This window comes from Onthophagus taurus, chromosome 7 (genome assembly GCF_036711975.1).
Source record: "Onthophagus taurus isolate NC chromosome 7, IU_Otau_3.0, whole genome shotgun sequence".
NCBI lineage: Eukaryota > Metazoa > Arthropoda > Insecta > Coleoptera > Scarabaeidae > Onthophagus > Onthophagus taurus.
The window spans coordinates 16,285,359-16,300,370 of NC_091972.1; the positions used below are offsets into that span (position 1 = coordinate 16,285,359).

Consider the following 15,012-nt stretch of genomic DNA (forward strand, 5'->3'; position numbering starts at 1 on the left):
TAAAACTTAATCGGCGAAAATTACAAAATTCAAAAAAATTGTCGTTCGTTTCAAAGATTTATTTCTCAAGAACTGAAAGTGATTTTTCAAAACGGCTTTTTGCATTAAAAAGAGGATACTTTAATTAATAATTGGCGATATTTCCACAAGCATCCTTCAAGAAATTAATTTTATAGCGAATTTTGAAAATTATCGATGAAAATTCCAACATCGAAACTTTTATCAAAACTTCAATTATTGTTTTTTCAAAAGCTAAAAGTTATTCTTCAAAACGGGTTGGTTCATTGGAAAGAAGACACTCTTATTAACACTTTGGCAAATTTTCATACTCATATTCCAAGAACTGGATTTTATACGAATTTTTGAAACTTAATCGGCGAAAATTTCAAAATTCGAAAAAATTGTCGATCATTTCAAAAATTTATTTCTCAGAAAATAAAAACGATTTTTCAAAACGACTTGTTGCATTAAAAAGGGGATACTTTAATTAATAATCGAAAGTGATAGCAGTGACAGTTCTGTTAGTAATGGATGTGATGATGAATTACAAGCGAAGAGAAGAAAACTAGACGAAACTACAACAAGAGATTTTATATATCGCATTGGAATTGTTCATTGGACCTGATATAAATAAAGTTTAAAATTTCTTCTTTAATAATGTTTTCCTGGAAATTTCAATAATATTATCTTATAATTTTTATATCATATCATAAACTAGAATCTTTAAGCTTCAATCTAACATACATATCATATCTTGATTCTTAAAAATGCATTCGATATGATTTTTTGAAAATTTCGTTCATTTTGATTTATAAATTTCTTCTTTAATAATGTTTTCCTGGGAATTTCAATAATATTATCTTATAATTTTTATATCATATCATAAACTAGGATCTTTAAGCTTCAATTTAACATACATATCATATCTTGATTTTTAAAAATCTATTTTTATATCTTTTTAAAAATCTTTTTCATTTGTATTCAATGAAAAAAGTCCTATTGGGGTTGAACTTGATTATTATCTGCAGTTTCCAAAACCTAAAACAGATACTAATTCCTTCGGTCATTATTTTGCCTGACAATTCTTTTAAGATTATGCCTTACAAATTCAAAATCGTTAAAGACGCAGCTTAACTCATTTTCATATACGTACGTCAATATCATTCAAGACACCTTTCAATATCGTATCTCAATCCTTCACGTCGCACACCTTAACATGGTCATTGATGTTATTTCCAACCTCAATGTTATTTCCAAACACTCAATATTGCTCTAACCGTTCCGATACTACTATATAGTAATATATCATCGTAGGTATATCTTATTATCACTTCGATCATCCCTCAAAGAGGCTTCTGGAATCGCCACGTAATCCCGAATATGCCTCACTATCGGCTCAAATCCTTTATTTCAGACTCCTTTCAATATGGTTCCAGATCGATTCTCAACATAGGGTTGACCACTTTCATCATCTTGGTCGAGCCTTCTCAACATAGTTCATTATTATTGCAGCTCCACAGTGGCTCTAACTACTTTTCAAGTCGTCCGGAACATATCTCCATTTCGTACCTCGTAACGTAGTCTCAAACATTCATCAATGTTGTCTTCGACAACCCTTAACGTGGACTTAAAATCCTTCAATATTTTACCCTTTACATCGGCTGAAACGCAGCTTAACATGTCTTAACATCGTTTCGGATGGCACTCTATGTCGTCTCTGGCTACCTTCAACATCGTTCCGAATCTGTCTTTAGTGTTACTACACATTGTCATTGGTTTCGCCCAACATTTTTTCCAAACATTCTTTGTTTAAATTTCTTGACTCAAAATCTAGACATTTCTCAACGTCGTTCATAATTTCGTTAACATAACACTTAGATCGATTTTTTGCCTTCAGCATATAGATGTTAATAGAATGAGGATAGCTCATTCATCATTTCTTATTAGTGTCATTTCTGACATTCTTCAATATCATTCCGGATTCGCTTCAATACTCGCATACATATATGTTCTATGTCGACTCCATGAAACTTCCAGATCGTCTCAAATATCCCCCAATATTGTGTGTGTCAATAGCATTCCTGATATATTTCAATATTAATTAATTAGGTATCCCTTAGTATTGTCCCTGGTATCGTTCAAGTTTTGTAGCAGACAGCAATCAATGATTTAATTCCATTTTTTTATTGTTTCATGCTTTTGATGATTTTTTTAGTTTTTTTTTGTTCTTTCTTATGTAGTCTGTTTTCTTTTCTTTTATATTATTGTAGTGGACACTTTTTTGGGATTTTTTCCTGTACGTGTCCCGAATATGAATAAATAAATAAATAAACATCGTCCCTGATAAACCTGCCGTTGTTTGACATCGCATTTCTCTCACGATCTTGGCTAGCACCACCCAATACAATTCATAACATCTATTAATGGTAAGCCTGAGAAGTCTTAAGGTCATCCCTAATTTCGATCACAATCGATACTCTCTATCGTTTGCAATTGTTTATAATATTGTCCCTTTTTCAAAGATCATTTTGTCTTGTCTGGTATCTATCAACATCATTCCAGACACAAAATCGTTCCAGATACATTTCAAATCGTAATGATACATTCAACATTGCCCGTGATACTTCTCAATATCGCCTCTTACATTTCTAACATCGTCCATGTTAGAAATGGACGGCGCATCACAGCACATATAACTATAGTCCAGCCGTCGAATTTGTGCAGTGATAAATCACCGTGACAGGTAGGTAAATTTCTCACATCGTCGGTCGCCCTGTCCGGATTCGTCAAAGTAAGTGTCCACACCCCTTCTGGGGGTAGCGCACTGAGCGCGTTACTGGGGACAAAAAAATAATAAAAGCCGCCGACGCACTGTGAACGGTATTCATAACTTCTTATCTGACTGTAAAGGCAGGTTTATTCTCGTATAGTGTAGCTGCGCCTTATAGATCTTGGTGGGAGTAGGCGGTTATATAACGAAGGAACCGACTACCCCTTTTTTTTGTAAGTACCTGTCACTGTGATTTACCACTGCACAAATTCGACGGCTCGACTATAGTTCCAATACTACCCTGCTACCTGTTAAGATCATTAAGATCTCATTATCATGCCAGAAATTGTTCTCAACAATCCAACATGGTTGTTGTAGGTGTTGAGACAGCTTGGTTGTACTACGTAAAAACAAATAGAAAACTTGTTATGGAATCTACCGGGTTGGGTAGGGTTGGGTTGTATTTTCGATGTTCAAGTAGAAGTCCACAAAATATTAAGGTTATGATTAAAGTTACTAATTCAAGTGCATTAATATTGAAATTGCTAACAGAAAAACTGATAATGCTGTCAATCACGAAAAAATTTTAAATGAAACAAAAACGTACCTCTTAAATCACACCTTCAACTTTCCACGATCATCGTTGTTGAGCCAAACTCTGCAATAAAAGTAAGACGTTAATAAATAATAAATGATTAAGTTGTATTTTGGTATTTCATAACTTATAAATTGGTTTGATAAATTGGTTTGTTGGTTCATTGATTTTAATTCATTTTAAATGGGTCGATATCGACGAAAGCAATAAAAAAAAAAAAACAACGTTATGAATGGTATTTACACTAGATATATCAAGGCTTTTCGGTGTAAGCATACCACCTGTTTTAAAAAAACGCAATTTTGATAACAATAATTTGCACGTGGCTTATAAGAACGTTACAAAATGTAATCTAAAGATATAAATACATATAAAGTAAATAAACATTTCTGTTTAGGAATTTTTATTGTTGACATAAAAACAAATAAAAATTAAACAAAAAATGAGACGAAATTTCCACGTAGATTCGTTGTTGCCATCTTTTGGCCAAAAATTTGAAATTGAAATGGAAGTTATATTTTTGTATTCACCAACTGTTTGTGATATCGAAATTGAAATCATCCCTTTTTGATCAAATAATAGATTGTGTCGTCAGCAGGATATCGAATTTCATCCAGAATATCGTGTATTTATTCTTTTCATTGTGTAAATAGTTTCAGTTTTCTACAGATTCATATATTTTTACTTAAACTCGGAAGTGTTTTGAATGAAAAATAGTAGGAGTGTTTATTCTATAGAGAACTCCTTCGCGTAGACAACGCCCATTGACATAAACATTCTTCGGAACGGTAAAAAAAATTGAAATGAAAAACGTAGAAAAAAACAACTCCCCACACTCGGTCATTTATCTATTGTATGTAAGCGGTAGAAGAAAACTATAAGCCAGGCGATTCTTCCGTTGGCGAGGGGCGGTTGGTTCTTTAACGATTCCTCATTGTTCTTCCGAACGAAGTTCATGCATATGATAATTTTTCGTTCGTCGCGGCGACGTTAATTAGTAATAATGATGAGGTAAAGTATCTTTATCCGGAAAGGAAACGGAAGTTCAATAATAATGAAATACTTTTGTTCATAAATATGCCAACCTTAACCTGCAAAATGTTCTACAAAAGTGTGATGGTCGTATATGTAGATTACTACGTAAGTGGATACTCTTTAGCATAAGTAGATGGTAACCTTTTTTTCTGGAAATAAAGGGAAAAACGAATTTTCCTCGGAAGCGAAATTTAGCCCTCTACAGCGTGAAATGAGGAAACGTTAGGGTGTCCCTTGGGGTTGATAACAGCAACTTTCCCCCAAGGGAAAAATTTTCGAGAGTAAATCCTTACTAACAACATACTTTCTGTTTTGGATAAACACAAAAAAATGGATTCTCTTGATTTCGTAAATAATGAATTAATTTACAAAATGAGTAAAGAAGTGTGATTTGAGGCCGCCCACGTGACGTTGTGTTCGAAGGAAAACCGGCATCAACTTCTTGCGACATCTGTCTACAACTTTACAATATAGAAGGCGCGTTCGGCTTCTTAAACTTCTTTGGCACGGTTTCCCTTTCAATCTCTCTCCCTCTCTCTTTCTGTTTCTTTCAACGTCCGGTAGAAGTTTTTTTTTTCGCGGACCAGCGACAGAACAGATGTAAATGGACAGATGAAACATGTGTCATATAGCGTCTTAGAGCGCGAGACAATGGTCACATAAATAAGCCGCATCTTTAAAATTTATAAATTTTTTTATATCCATCTACCGAAAAACCATTCAAGTCATAATATCAAGTAGTTCTTATATTCTTTTCAAGATGATGAAGACTAAATTTTTTTATTTAATGAAATGTTTTATTGATTTTGGATTTATTAATACTAATTATATTTTATACATTTTTGTAATTACCACAATGTAGGAAATAAAAAAAATCTTTCAAAAATAAACTATGATACAAGAATTTGAAACAGCGCAAACATCCAGTGTTATGAGTGGAGATGTCAACTCTGTTATGAACCATATTAAGCCGTTTCAGAACTAAAATTTTAAAGAAGAAATATCTGTCTATACTAATTAATGTCATTAGGCTACATTGGCTGCATTTGGAAGATTCCAGAAGGAAAAGTTGGAAGATAAATACAAGGTTAAAGTAAAAGTATTGATCATAAGTTCTCCGAGGTTGATAATTTTTTAATCTATTTGACTTTTATACTCATCCTGGAGATAGAAGTGAAAATACTTTTTCTGCACAACTGCTAAATATTATGTCTCATTATGGTTTGAGAAAAACCCGCAGTAGGAGCATCGTACCCAAGCATGTGATATATATGATGTTGATCTGAGGACTTTGGCTGGAGAATAAGTGCTACCATATTTTACAAATTGAATGCCAGTAGCACATTTAAACTATATAGTTCTATGTATCAGCAACAGACTACGATGATGCGGATGTGGACCTACTTTATGATGACATCGAAACTGCCACTGATGGACTACTATTTGAGCTCACACGGCAGCATCTATTGTGGCGAGATACTTTTAAGGTTCTTGTCAAAAAACGATCTTTTTTAGATGAATAGTCTTTTAAAAAGACTTTAGGTGCATGGCCATGGCAAAGCGCTGATGGTAACAGAAAGAATGAAATAGTTTTTGTAATAACTGGCAAAAGTCGCATACTGTAGGACGTCACCTTACAGGTTAATAACAAAATATAACGAGCGCAGAGCATGGGGAAAATCCGTAAATGTGGAGAGCTTCTAAAGTTTTATTGCTTACAGTCTAAATGAATCAAACATGGAAGATAACATGAATGACTTGAATGATAAGATAACAATTACCTTGATAGAGGATCTAAACAAATTCTGTCACAAATCTCGCAAAGATGGGAAACTTAGAGAAAGCACCAAGCAAATGATACAGAAAAGAAGGAGACCACACTAGAGTGGATGAAATGCGAGAAATAAATAAGCAAATATCCAAAGTCGTTAGACATGACATTCGAAAATACAATCAAGAACAAATACAACAGACTATTAAAAACAATAGAACTATGAAAGTGCTACGAAGAAATTTGGAAAAGGGGAAAGGCAAATAATCAAAGTCAATAACAAAACTGTTTGAATCAAAGCAACGCGGTCGCGCTGTTCAGATTTTGTGTCAAAGTAGTAATCTCAAATCATCTCTAGAGGTGTCAACTCCTTTATTTGTTTTTCAATACTTTCTACCTCAATTTGAACTAATTCTTTAATTTCATTCCTCTGTACCTACTAATTTAATTGGTCTAGAGTACTTTGTTGATGATGGCAAGGGATTTTGCCAAAACACAACATCTTTGCTACAAATTTTCAGTGGCACCATGCATACTGCAAATAAGTATTGGTCATCGCCATCTTCAATAAAATTTTATTTTTGTTTGTGACGACTTTATCCAGATACACCTCACACATCTCATCCCCATTTACTTAAAAATGATTGTCTTCATCGGCGACAAGTGAAAAAACTGCTTTTTTGGCATCAAACAGCCTCTTGGCTGTGTGTGTTACAATAGATTGTAAAGAGACTTGAGCAGAATGCTCAGTTATTGTAATTCCTGGATAACACTTTTTTAACGATTTTCTTCTAGTGATGAAATACGTCGTTTTATTTTAGAAGCTTGGGTGATAAATTTAACACATGCTTAACAACAGTAGCAGTATTTCTTTTGCCTTCACGGTTAAGCTCACTCCAACTAGTAATGGTGCTACTTTCCTTCGTTTAGAAGATTCACCTACTTTGGAAAAAGTCTTTGAGCGAGATCAGGAGCTACTAGATGGTATGTTTTCTCTGGAAATCACTGCGAGACTGGACACGGTTTTGTTGACAAGATCCTTTCCCTGTGTACGATTCCAAATACGATTCCAAATGAAATAGTATTTCGAACATCCAGGATTGTTTCGTACGGATATAAGAAGGTCATGATCCCCACAGTTAAAGACTGATGATTGAAGAGTTGATGAGTTGAGCAGTATGGGAAGTAGTTTGACATTCGTTTCTGCAACATCGCGCCTTTTATACACATAGCACACCATTAGATTTTTACTTTGATGTTCAAGGGTTCAAATTTGTGGAGTACTGACCTCCGCCATCGTATAGGTTTTAACGTTAAATGTGCGTATTTCAAAACACGTTTCTTTTTCGTGAAATAATAGACAAATTGTATATATGTTTTCATTTAAAGTTTTAACAATTACAATTTAACAATTTGGGAAAATTTATTTTTAACTTTAACACCAACTTATAAGATTGCGTCGCCAGAAAACTCAGTTTTGGCGGAATACCTCCAGTGTTCTGTCTGGGTATTTTGTGACTATGTGAACAATACTATCGCCGACTTAAGGCAAGCGCTATAGCGTTGCTTGAATCTTTTCATACTCACTTAGAGAAAGTGTGGCTGCGCTGTTTGGAACTTTTCGACAGAGGTATTTCAAGACCCTTTGCTTTACAAACGGTTAAGGTAGCTTCGACAAACTGTTGTTCACTAGCCAAAACGAAGAAAATATCATAGGAAAAGAGGATCCAGAAATTCTTAATCAAAAAGAGCATTGGCAGCAAAGATTAGAAACACTACCAGATATCACAGTAGATGGAATAACTTTAACCTTAATAAAAACTAATAACAAATCTCCAAGCGACTGCAATAAATATTGGAGGAGCATACATACATACATACATATATATAAAGGACCTGTTCAGTATGTGCCTTACTAACAGTATCAAACAGATGGCAAATAGCTGAGGTCATACAAGAAAGGAAACCTTCACTAATTAGAAAATTATAGACTAATAACTCTTTTTAGTCACTAATATAACCTCCTCATAAGAAGACTAGACTTGAAAATATATTCGACTTCTACCAACTAATAGAACAAGCAAGATATTGTAGGTGATTTCGAACGGACGAAAAACTAAAGCATTCGATAGAGTAAAGTTTGTTAATTTGGACGCACTTCAAGCATGCCGCATCTACTATAGATATTTGAAGCTAATTCACAATGTATACAAAAATGCGACCATGTCAGTAAAACTGCATAAGTACGACAGGCTGATGCGTCATCACCTAAACTCTTTAGCACAATACTGGAATATGCATGTAAAAAACTCGATTGGGAGAAAAGATAGACGGGCAGAGTTAAAAAATTTAAAGTTCGTAGACAATGTAGTTTTGTTCTCTGGAAAACATGATGAGATAGATATAATGCTGCATGACCGTAACAAAATACATAACGAACCTAGTTAGTAGTGAAAACATCAGCATTGTACATAATGAGGTGTAATTAGTAGAAAACTACATATACCTTGGGCACGAAATAAAGATTTCGAGAGACAATCAGACATGCGAATTGAAGAGAAGAATAAATCTTGCATTGGCAGTCTATGGCAAGTTGGAGGATTTCTTCAAAAGTAATTTGCCAATTTATCTAAAACGCAAGACATTTGACCAATGCATATTACCAGTTGCAACAATCTAAATAACTTCGGGTTGTGTTTCGCTTCGCGACCGAGTGACTAACGAGGATCTAAGAAGAATCCGCCCTTCTTCTTAGTAACTGATCTGATTACCTGATTTCCAGAACTCAAACGGATTTGAACAGAGCACGTGGGCCGTTTGAATGATGGAAGATGGGCAGAGAGACTGCTCAAGTGGAGACTTAGAATGGAGAGAGAATAACGATAAATTGCATACAAAGCGCGCAGGATATAGAGAACTAAACAAGAATGAGTTCAGCAGTGAACGTTAAAGGCTGGAGGATGAATGCGCAGCTTCATGTATACCAAGCAACATTTGTGCCAATGTCGCTTGGGGCAGCAAAATCACTGGCGTGGTGTTTTTAGATGGAGTTATTGGTTGGCGAGGACAACCAGGTTTCTGGCATTCAGTTGTTCATTCATATATTCTTTAGTATTATTATTCTCATGCGATGCGCAATTAGTTTATGTTTTTATACATTAGGTAACTTATCGGTACTTTTATATGTCGGGGCATTTATGATTGTGGTCATTTATGCACCATCCACATGAAATAAAGTAACTGCGAAATAAGTAATTGTCTTGGAATACAACCAAATAAAGAGTGAAGTTGACGTCTTGGACAAACTCATTCGAGAATATAGTTGCAGAGCTACTAGAAGATGATCATTTACATTGTTTATGAGTTATTTGGACATTACGGCATACATTGTAATTTGGAACAAAGAAAGTTCTGATTGGGCTGGATATGTTTCTACCAAAAGACGAAGGAAAATGTTATTACAGGAATTAGTTATGTCATGTGAGCATGAAATATCCAAGAAGATAGAAAGGAAATACCAAATAGTGTAAAAATTGCAATTGAAAGTACAGGAAAAAAAATAACATACCGATGTCTCAAACTGCAAGGAATGCAAAAGCAAAAAATGTAAAAACATATTAAGATTTACATTCAATGATTATTATTGAAGTTGTTTAAATAGTAGTAATAATTTTTTACAACCAATATAGAATAATTGTCAAAAAAATTTTTGTTGACCTCATAAATTCTTTTAATAACACAATTTCTTCCCCAATTTTCAGAGGTGGTGTTTAAAGTCTTCAAATAAATTTTAAGGGATATTAGACTTTAATCTCAAGTTAATAGAGTCCCCAACGTTGGGTTTCCCCGAGGGGGATAACCAGAAACGTGCAATAAATTTTCATTTTGTACCTTTTTTCATTGTATTTTTTTAAATAGCTTAAATTTCTCAATTCGGCTCCACCACCAAAATAAAAAAAAAAAATGGATGAGTTGGCTTTTATATTAAAAACGCGATATATACAGATTTATAACAATTAAAAAGACACCCAACATTCTTGAATAGGGATTAATAATACTTATATAAAAGTTTCTTATCGCGATAAAGAGATTTATCGTATTTAATTTAAGGTGACTTTTCTGTTGCGATATTTGTCACGTTTCCGTTTCGTTTTCACTTTATTCCAAGCAATAAAGAACAATCTTAAATAAGACCATTCGTCTTCGTTAAAATATAAATTAAAAAAATAAAAAAAAGAAATAGAGTTTCTTTGTATTATCTGATACTGATATACTATATTTCGAGGTAATTCCATCCCCGTTTTAACCATTAAATACGACATCTTTGGGAAATGGGCTCTCTGAAAAAGACTTATTGCAACTACGCTGTCCCATTAATTTCAAGAATTGCTTGTTATGTTATCTTCCTTTTTAGTTACATTAAAATGATTTGTTATTTTCATTATTCTTTCATCAGAACGAGTTTTTTGTGTTGCTACCTTATAATTAATAATAATATATATTATTAATAATATATAATAATATTATTAAAATTATATTAATAATAATTAATAATTATCTCTACTTTTAGAAATAATTTTACGAGAACTAATTAATTTTTAAGGAAGAATAATGAAATATTTACCTTCAAATACACGTGCATATTTTTTCTCCTAGTTATGTGCCCACGTAATTTATCCGGAATCGTTTCGTTTCGTTCATTAAACGCCCACGTGAATATCCGTTAGAAAACGTAGAAAAAAATATAGGCAATCTGGTCGATTTGGAAAGATCTTTGAACACCTGTCGTTTGTATTTGTTAATTTTTTAACAACTTTCTAATAATTTCTGTTTATCAGTTGGAGGAAACTCGATAAGAATTTAATTGACAGTTTGCATTTTGAAATCATTTCGGTTATATTTACCAACATGTCAGATTAAACTTATTAATTTATATTGAAATGTGTTTAATTTAATTTACATTCTTATTTTTAAAACGAACACGGATATTTTGAAACTTCTTGGCAGTTTTAACCGATAAATAAAAAATGATTTAAAAAATTATTTTCAATTTACCTGATGCTTTTATACATACATATTTTTGATAACTAATTACTGTGTAATTGTCAACTAAATTGTTTTTGTCAAATTCTGGTGGAGAAGGCTTTGTTGAGTTAACTAGTAGCTAGTTAACTGGCAGTTAATTAAGTGGAAGTTAGTTAACACGTTAGCTTTCTTACCTATACGTCTTACTATGTCAATACAAAAATTTACAAGCTTTTGTAATATTTAGCTTTGTTATGGATAGTGATTTTGCGAAAATCCGGTTATCTGGCCATTATGGTTATAATTTATGGTGCATTTCTGAAGTGATACTCTATATTGCCACATTATTAATTATAAATTAATAAGCAAGCTGATAAGATATGTCAACTTATTTGGATCCAAGATACAAAATGAACTTTTTTGATACTGATTTAACTAACGAAGCAACACTAAAAAGAGATACTTTAATTAATAATTGGCGATATTTCCACAAGCATCCTACAAGAAATGAATTTTATAGCGAATTTTGAAAGTTATCGACGAAAACTGCAACATCGAAAATTTTATCAAAACTTCAAGTATTGTTTTCTCAAAAACTAAAAGTTATATTTCAAAACGGGTTGATTCATTGGAAAGAGGACACTTTTATTAACACTTCATATTCATATTCCAAGAAATCGATTTTATACGAATTTTTAAAACTTAATCGGCGAAAACTGCAAAATTCGTTAAAATTATCGATCATTTGAAAAATTTATTTCTCAAAAACTAAAAGTGATGATTCAAAACGGCTTGTTGCATTAAAAAGAGGATACTGTAAATAATAATTGCTGATATTTCCATAAGAATCCTTCAAGAAATGAATTTTATAGCAAATTTTAAAAGTTATAGATGAAAATTGCAACATCGAAAATTTTATCAAAACTTCAAATATTGTTTTCTTAAAAACTAAAAGTTATTTTTCAAAACGGGTTGGTTCGTTGGAAAGAGGATACTTTTATTAACACTTTGGGAAATTTCCATACTCATATTCCAAGAAATGGATTATATACGAATTTTTAAAACTTAATCGGCGAAAACTGCACAATTCGAAAAAATTATCGATCATTTGAAAAATTTATTTCTCAAAAACTAAAAGTGATTATTCAAAACGGCTTTTTGCATTAAAAAGAGGATACTGTAAATAATAATTGCTGATATTTCCATAAGAATCCTTCAAGAAATGAATTTTATAGCAAATTTTAAAAGTTATAGATGAAAATTGCAACATCGAAAATTTTATCAAAACTTCAAATATTGTTTTCTAAAAAACTAAAAGTTATTTTTCAAAACGGGTTGGTTCATTGGAAAGAGGATACTTTTATTAACACTTTGGGAAATTTCCATACTCATATTCCAAGAAATGGATTTTATACGAATTTTTAAAACTTAATCGGCGAAAACTGTAAAATTCGAAAAAATTTGCGATCATTTGAAAAATTTATTTCTCAAAAACTAAAAGTGATTATTCAAAACGGCTTGTTGCATTAAAAAGAGGATACTGTAAATAATAATTGCTGATATTTCCATAAGAAGCCTTCAAGAAATGAATTTTATAGCAAATTTTAAAAGTTATAGATGAAAATTGCAACATCGAAAATTTTATCAAAACTTCAAATATTGTTTTCTCAAAAACTAAAAGTTATTTTTCAAAACGGGTTGGTTCATTGGAAAGAGGATACTTTTATTAACACTTTGGGAAATTTCCATACTCATATTCCAAGAAATGGATTTTATACGAATTTTTAAAACTTAATCGGCGAAAACTGCAAAATTCGAAAAAATTATCGATCATTTGAAAAACTTATTTCTCAAAAACTAAAAGTGATTATTCAAAACGGCTTGTTGCATTAAAAAGAGGATACTGTAAATAATAATTGCTGATATTTCCATAAGAATCCTTCAAGAAATGAATTTTATAGCAAATTTTAAAAGTTATAGATGAAAATTACAACATCGAAAATTTTATCAAAACTTCAAATATTGTTTTCTCAAAAACTAAAAGTTATTTTTCAAAACGGGTTGGTTCATTGGAAAGAGGATACTTTTATTAACACTTTGGGAAATTTCCATACTCATATTCCGAGAAATGGATTTTATACGAATGTTTAAAACTTAATCGGCGAAAATTGCAAAATTCGAAAAATTTGTCGATTATTTCAAAAATGTATTTTTCAAGAACTAAAAGTGATTTTTCAAAACGGCTTTTTGCATTAAAATTAGGATACTTTAATTAATAATCGAAAGTGATAACAGCGATAGTTCTGTCAGTAATCAATGTGATGATGAATTACAATTGATTATCGTATTGGGATTGTTACAATAAGGTTGCTAATGACAAACCTGATATAAATAAAGTGGTATTCAATGAAAAAAGTCCTTTTGAGGTTGAACTTGATTATTATCTGCAGAGTCCAACACCTAAAAGAGATACTAATTCCTGTGTCCACTAGTTTATAGAGCTTTATACCATATCTGTGTCTTTTGTTACGAATATATTGACGAAATCGTAAACGACCCCTATACAGAACCATTGATTCATCAATGACTAGTTTCTTTCCAGGTATCAGTACAATCTGGAAATTCTTATTAATAAGTATAAGTTTTTTATAAACTTTAAATAATCGATCACTGGTGTCACATTATCACCTTCATTGTTAGAAAAAGGCAGTCATAATAGTTCAGTAGTAGCAAAAGTCTATCACGACTCATAATACTAGCAGCCCTACAACTGAGAGCACATTCCATTGATGGCAGAACTATTAATCTCAACACAGAAGTCAAATACTTAGAGGTAATACTGGACAATACATTAAACTGGAACTCCCAAATAGTCAAGATGAGGAAAAAGGTCATAATGGTTAATCAGATCTGCTCCAGGCTCCTTGGAAGGAACTGGGGACTTAAACCACGAATGGCAATAATTTGGCAATAATTAGACCCATGGCCGCGTATGCCTCACTGACACAGAAAGGTTAGTATATCTTAATATAACGGGTGCAATGAGATCTTATCCGATGACCGCTCTTGAAGCCCTACTCGGTCTCGCACCACATCCAACATACAAAAGCTTTAAGTGCTTTATCACTGAAAACATGCTCTTTACTCAAGTTGATGCAGTGTAATCTTAGAGGACACCTCAAAATCCTCAAGAACCCATGTCTAAACCACTTGATTGAAATTAAAATGGATCATAAACCGACAGAATATAATTTCGACCAGCCGTATAAGGCCATATTTAGAAACAGAGATGACTGGAGGAAGGGTGAGTCTCAACTCAAAAGAGGAGTTTTTGCCTGGTACACCGATGCTTCAAAGACAGTGGTATCCAAGTAAGTATGGCCACATTAAGTTGCCTCTCAGCTCGAACATAACCATTTTTCAAGCTAAAGTTCTTGCTATATACTTCTGTAGCGTTTTGAATATAATAATACCGTCTTTTCCAACATAAAAATCTTCAGTACATGTCTGACTGCTTTCTTCATCTTCTGAAATATTCTCTTCAGATGCGTTGTCAAAACGATCCACTTCAATTTTTTCATCGCTCAGATCACTTCCGGCTTTATTACCTTCTTCTTGTTGCCATTTGTCAAATAGTCAAACTATCAGACAACGTTTCTTGTGCTTTCATATTGGATCTATTATTTAGCACTTCCAAAGTTCATGTCAACATAAAAACTTTAGAATAAAAGAACTTCTTTTCGCTGCAACAACACTTTGCACATTGACTGCAACGTGGATCTCTAAACAACTTATATAGTGACAACCGTATTTTTA

At 32.6% G+C, this 15,012-nt stretch overlaps 1 protein-coding gene across 1 annotated transcript in view; it reads right to left on the reverse strand.

The window, feature by feature from the left end:
• Positions 1-15,012, reverse strand: part of LOC111426979 (Leucine-rich tendon-specific protein) — a 62,892-nt gene that overhangs the window by 24,874 nt on the left and 23,006 nt on the right. Inside the window, exon 2 of the mRNA XM_071197399.1 lies at positions 3,378-3,428. The gene's annotated coding sequence lies outside the window, so the exon portion shown is untranslated. The remainder of the gene's footprint in view (positions 1-3,377; positions 3,429-15,012) is intronic.